A 6,995-nucleotide genomic window follows, 5' to 3' on the forward strand; every position below is an offset into this window, starting at 1 on the left:
TAATATCAATAAGGTTTTTTTCTTTCGTGTTTTTTCAGTCTTCCCTCCTCCCCTCAGATTCTGCTGGACCTCTGCCTGGGTCTTCAGTTGGTGCCAGTACTATGTGTGTGTTCTGGGATTTCAAGAACTTTATTTTGACTGAAGTAGACATTCATCTTGATTTTTAGGTGCCCATCATCTACACCTCTTCCCACTCCTTAAGAGTCTTGGTTGGAGGCAGAGTCTGTCTCCTTTTATAGAAGCAGAAAATGCTACTCACTCACATTCCCAGCTTCCTTGAAGCCATATGACAAGAGTGCGGCCATATGACCAAGGCTTATTCTGTGAGACCCACCCACCTTGGATTTTGAATCAGGAGTCAGTGACACACAGATCCAGCCCCAGCAGAGAATTCCCCAAGTCTGTGGGTCCAGGGCTCAGCTGCTGACTACAGGGACTTCTCAGGACCAGTTCATAGGTAACACCAGGTTTTCCAGTCTTCCCTGTGATTCCGCCAACTGCCCAAAGAACTACTAATACATTCCTTCTCTGCTTAAATCAGGCAGAGTTGATTTCTGCAGCTCAAAACCTAGAATCAAGACTGATACAACTGGTCTAAATGCCAGGTAGGGCCAGCAGATTTGACCCTGTTTTCTAAGTTTCCTGGGTGTGGGACTGGTGCTGGGAAATCTATGTCCTGTTAACCCTTTGGACTCTAAAAGTAGAGCATATAAGAGACTTTGCCTGCAACCGCTGAGGGAACTCCGCTCTTTCCAGGCACTGAGTGATGCCCCTGGGCTGAGGCTGAACAGGATGAGAGTTTGTGTAGAAGATAACTGTGGACCTGAATGTCTGTGGTCTTTACCTTACCAGAGCAAGGAGATTTGATTTGGGAGCTTTTAGTCCTCTATGGGGATGTAATACTATGTTTCATAACATCTAACACACTACCAAGAGAGGGGGAGAAAATGCCCACTAAAGTCTGTACAACACTTGTCACTTAAAACGTTTATCTTATACTTTCTTAATAAGCTCTTTTAGACTTAGACATAGATCTTTATCATACATTGTTCTCATGCATATATTAAAAAGAATATGAGCAAAAAAACTTAAAGTATTCTTAGAAGCTCTTTATATTCAGAATTCAAATATTCTGAATCATGCTTATTTTCAAAGTTGGAAAAGAGCTTTTATTGAATATCCTTTTACTTTTTTCCCCTAAAAGATAGTTCACATGTCTATAAGCAGACTCTGAATACAGATATTTTTTCTTTTTCATATTCTTTTCCATTATAGGTTATTACAAGATATTGAATATAGTTCCCTGTGCTATACAGTAGGTCCTTGTTGGTTATCTATTTTATATATAGTAGTGTGTATCTGTTAATCCCAAACTCCTAATTTATCTCCCCCCCCGCTATCCCCGTTGGTAACCATAAGTTTGTTTTCTATATCTGTGAGTCTATTTGTTTTGGAAGTAAGTTCATTTGTATCATTTTTTTAGATTCCACATATAAGTGATATCATATGATATTTGTCTTTCTCTGTCTGACTTACTTCACTTAATATGATAATCTCCAGGTCCATCCATGTTGCTGCAAATGGCATTATTTCATTCTTTTTTATGGCTGAGTAATATTCATATATATATATATATGAATACACACACACACACCACATCTTCTTTATCCATTCATCTGTCAATGGACATTTATGTTGCTTCCATGTATTGGCTACTGTAAATAGTGCTGCTATGAACACTGGGGTGCATGTATCTTTCTGAAGTATGGTTTTCTCTAGATATATGCCCAGGAGTGAGATTGCTGGATCATATGCTAACTCTATTTTTAGCTTTTTAAGGAACTTCCATACTGTTCTCCATAGTGGCTACACCAATTTACGTTCCCACCAACAGTGTAGGAGGGTTCCCTTTTCTCCACACCCTCTCCAGCATTTGTTATTTGTAGACTTTTTAATGATGGCCATTCTGACCAGTGTGAGGTGGTACCTCATTGTGGTTTTGATTTGCATTTCTCTAATAAGTAGCAATATTGAGCATATTTTCATGTGCCTGTTGGCCATCTGTATGTTTTCTTTAGAGAAATGTCTATTTAGGTCTTCTGCCCATTCTTTGATTGGGTCGTTTGTTTTGTTTTGTTTTGATACTGAGCTGTATGGGCTGTTTGTATATTTTGGAAATTAATTCCTTGTTGGTTGCACTGTTTGCACATATTTTCTCCCAGTCTGTAGGTTGTCTTTTCATTTTGCTTATGGTTTCCTTTGCTGTGAAAAGCTTTTGATAAAATTTAATATTATTGAACTGAATACAGATTTTTAAAAATATAAGACCTCCATATTGGATGGTATTCCAAAAGGTACTTTTTAAAGCTTTTTACTTTGAAATAATTTTGGACTCACAATAACTTGCAAAAATAGTAAAAAGTGTTCCCATATATCCATTACCCAGCTTCTCTCGATGTTCTGGATCACTTTTTTAAAATGAGATACGATTCATATACCATAAAATTCACGCTTTAAAAGTGTACAATTCAACGGTTTTTAGTACGTGCACAATGCTGTGCAACCATCACCGCCACCTATTTCAGAACATTTCCATCATTCCCCAGAGAAACGCTGTCTCCATTAGCAGTCACTCCCCAATCCGTTCCTCCCACTCTCCCAGCCCCTGCAACCACCGATCTACCTTCTGTCTCTATGGCTGAACCACTTTTTAACTCAGAGTAGCCTGAATGATCTCAGATGGTATCACCATCTGTGTCATCAAGAGCACCTCGTGAGGGAGCATTTTATAACAACACTCTGCTCTGTCTGCTGGGTTTTCTTCCAAGCTGCTGACACCCATTCTGCCAGTTTTGATGCACATGGCAGGCAATGACACCTCCAGCATAACAGCTGCCTGGCTGAGGAAACTGTAATATGACTCCCAATTTTAGAGAGGTTAAAATGTGGGGAAAAATTCACATCCTAGAATCAATGAGATTCTGTAATGGAAGAACGTTATTTGAGACATTTCAATTTTATTGGCATTGCATCATTGTCAAACATCATATTATCGTAAGTTTATACTGTCATTTGATCCCATTGCATATCTTCTGGTAAACCAGTTGGACAATACAGCTGAGCAAATATGGGATAGGAAAGAGGACAGTGATGAGTTTTCACCTTAGGGTGCAGTGGGCATTGAAAAATTTATTAAATAACTGTTCTGCTCCCATTTCAGAGCCTTCTTGGAACAAAAGCTAAATGACCTAACAGTGGTTGAAGGAGGGACTCCAAGGAGCAGTGGATGGTAGGGGGCAGGGTGTGGAAGTTAGTCTCATAAAGGTGAGGACAGAACCATGTGCTGGTTCTTTTCTTTTTTCTTTTCCTTTTTTTTGTTTTTATTTTTAAACTTCTTGGCCCTGTCGCCCAGCATGCAGGATCTTAGTCCCCTGACCAGGGATCGGGCTGCACCCCGCTGCAGTGGAAGCGCACAGTCTTAACCACTGGAGCACCAGGGAAGTCCCTGTGCTGGTTATTTTCTGATTGCCCATTCCCACCCTTTTCTGCCCTACTTTGTACCTGGGCAGGCTGACTGCTTAACAGACTACATTCCCTGGTCATTATAGTGCTCTGGTTTCCTGTGCGTTTCGTCAATGGGAGGGAGTTTAGACGGTGGGAAGAATGAGTAGGCTGGATATTTCCCCCCCTCACCCCCGCCCCCAGCCCATCCCTACCACTGGCAGTCAAGGGCACACTTTGGGCACTGACTCCTTCCCTCTGCCACATTCCTGTTGGGCAGCGCCTCTGCCTCAGCTACAACTCTCCTGAGTTCTGTATGAGCTCCCTCCTCTTGTACCTAGAACTAGAACTTCCATGTAAATCCTGGATGCTTCCACATCCCTTGTTTGTACCCTTAACCTTGCCCACACCTCTGCAAATAATCCCTTTGCTACATTCCCTTAAATTACCTCTTTAAGTATACCATTTATTTCCTGCTGAAACACTCAGTCCTTCCCCGTAGTAGGAGAGTAGTAGTCTCTCCTACATGATACAATCTTACTGGGGCAGGCTCTATTTCTGAAATAGGGAGATAAGCAGTGCGGGGCAATAGGTTAAGTCCTCGGGGAAGATATTAAAAAGTCCAGTTTTGTCTACAGATCAAAACTATACTCTATAATCTAGCTTAACCAATTAACAAAAGTTAAGGTTTTGTTCCCTAAGGTCTATTTCTCAAGTTGCTTCTGAACTCAGAAGTTAGGGGGCATTATTCATTGGTCCCCTTAAATCCCAACAACCACTCTCAAATGTATATCTCCAGTTTCAGACCCATATAGACAGCTGTCCTGTCATTTTGCTCTTCCTCTTTCTACCCCAACCTGTTCCAAGTTCCCTATTTCATTCCGTCTAACCACTCTCCACCCAAGTGCTCATGCTGAAAGTCATTCTTTTTTATTTGTTTTCTGAGGGCCGGCTTCCAGGTTTATTTTATTTTTTAACATTTTAATTGCAGTATAATTGCTTTACATTGTTGTGTTAGTTGCTGCTGTATAACAAAGTGAATCAGCTATATGTATACATGTATCCCCATATCCCCTCCCTCTTACGTCTCCCTCCACCCTCCCTATCCCACCCCTCTAGGTGGTCACAAAGCACCAAGCTGATCTCCCTGTGCTGTGAAGCTGCTTCCCACTAGCTATCTATTTTACATTTGGTAGTGTATACATGTCCATGCCACTCTCTCACTTCATCCCAGCTTACCCTTCCCCCTTCCCGTGTCCTCAAGTCCATTCTCTACATCTGCGTCTTTATTCCTGTCCTGCCCTTAGGTTCATCAGAACAATTTTTTTTTTAAGATTCCATATATATTTGTTAGCATACAGTATTTTTCTCTTTCTGACTTACTTCACTCTGTATGACAGACTCTAGGTCCATCCACCTCACTACAAATAACTCAATTTCATTTCTCTTTATGGCTGAGTAATATTCCATTGTATATATGTGCCACATCTTACTTATCCACTCATCTGTAGATGGAACTTAGGTTGCTTCCATGTCCTGGTTATTGTAAATGGAGCTGCCATGAACACTGTGGTACATGACTCTTTGAATTATGGTCTTCTCAGGGTATATGCCCAGTAGTGGGATTGCTGGATCATATGGTAGTTCTATTTTTAGTTTTTTAAGGAACCTCCATACTGTTCTCCATAGTGGCTGTACCAATTTACATTCCCAACAACAGTGGAAGAGGGTTCCCTTTTCTCCGCACCCTCTCCAGCATTTATTGTTTGTAGATTTTTTGATGATGGCCATTCTGACCAGTGTGAGGTGATACCTCATGGTAGTTCTGATGTGCATTTCTCTAATGATTAGTGATGTTGAGCCTCCTTTCATGTGTTTGTTGGCAATCTATATATCCTCTTTGGAGAAATGTCTATTTAGGTCTTCTTCCCATTTTTGGATTGGGTTGTTTGTTTTTTTGACATTGAGCTGCTTATATATTTTGGAGATTAATCCTTTGTCAGTTGCTTCGTTGGCAAATATTTTCTCCCATTCTGAGGGCTATCTTTTTGTCTTGTTTATGGTTTCCTTGATGTGCAATAGCTTTTAAGTTTCATTAGGTCCCATTTGTTTATTTTTATTTCCATTTCTCTAGGAGGTGGGTCAAAAAGGATCTTGCTGTGATTTATGTCACAGAGTGTTCTGCCTATGTTTTCCTCTTAGAGTTTGATAGCGTCTGGCCTTACATTTAGGTCTTTAATCCATTTTGAGTTTATTTTTGTGTATGGTGTTAAGGAGTGTTCTAATTTCATTCTGAAAGTCATTCTTGACCCTTCTTCTCAACCTTATACACACGAATTTTCAAATACTGCAGATCCTGTCTATGAACAAATCATTAATCCATCCAACGCTCTCCATCAACACTGCTACAACCTTGGTACAAGCCACCGGTAACTCTTGCCCAGACCTTAGTAATAGCTTTTCTTAAAATTTTAAGGGGGAGACAAACTAAAGAGACAAAGATTTGTCCATATTCTAAAGTCTCAGATGTATCATGAAGCTTCCAGGAAGTCCAAAATAATAGCTAAGAAACATTCATTCTAATACAGAATGAATTCTAGTCCTTTTTTCTAATAGTAAGTGACATATTTTTAAATGAAAGTGACTAACTAATATCTAAGGGCCTTAAAACAATAAAAAAAATAAGTGTCCCAGGGTTTGGAGCTGCGGGAACCGTGAAGGGTGGTGCTCTCTATTTGCTCGATGTTTGCAAGTGCTCCCTAGGATGAGACCTGAGCCAAATCTGACGTTCATCAGTAGCATCACTGTTCTAAGAAATACATGATAAGGAGGACATCTTTGACCCAAAGATCCTTCAGGGCTCTCTGCCCAAATCCATTGCTGTTGTGGGTTGAATTGTGTACTTCCAAAAGATATATTCAAGTCCTAACCCATAGTACAAATGAGTGTGATCTTACTCAGAAATAGGGTCGATGCAAATATATTTAGTTAAGATGAGATCATACTGAATTAGGGTATGACTGGTGTCCTTATAAGAAGAGAAGAAACACAAACACAGATACAGAGGGAAGAAAGCCATATGAAGATAAAGTCAGGGTTTGGAGTTATGCTGCCTCAAGCCAAGGAACACGTAGGGCTGCCAGAAGCTAGAGGAGGCAATGAATTATCTTCCTTCAGAGGCTTTGGAGGGAGCAAGGCTCTACAACAGGTTGATTTCAGATTTCTGGCCTCTAGAACTGTGAGATAATAAGTTCCGCTGTTTTAAGCTACCCAGTTTGTGGTACCTTGTTACAGAAGCCCTAGGAAACTAATACGCCAGCCTTTAGGAACTTAGTCCTCTAGAGCAGGGGTTGGCAAACTGGCTCACTGACTTTTTATTTGGCCCATGAGCTAAGAACTTTTTTTTTTCAGAGGTACAATTTGCAATCAATTTGAGGATAGGAAACATTAACTTTGAACCTCAATTAAGTGAAATGTTGTCTCCTAAAAAGAAT

This window comes from Phocoena sinus, chromosome 13 (genome assembly GCF_008692025.1).
Source record: "Phocoena sinus isolate mPhoSin1 chromosome 13, mPhoSin1.pri, whole genome shotgun sequence".
Lineage (NCBI taxonomy): Eukaryota > Metazoa > Chordata > Mammalia > Artiodactyla > Phocoenidae > Phocoena > Phocoena sinus.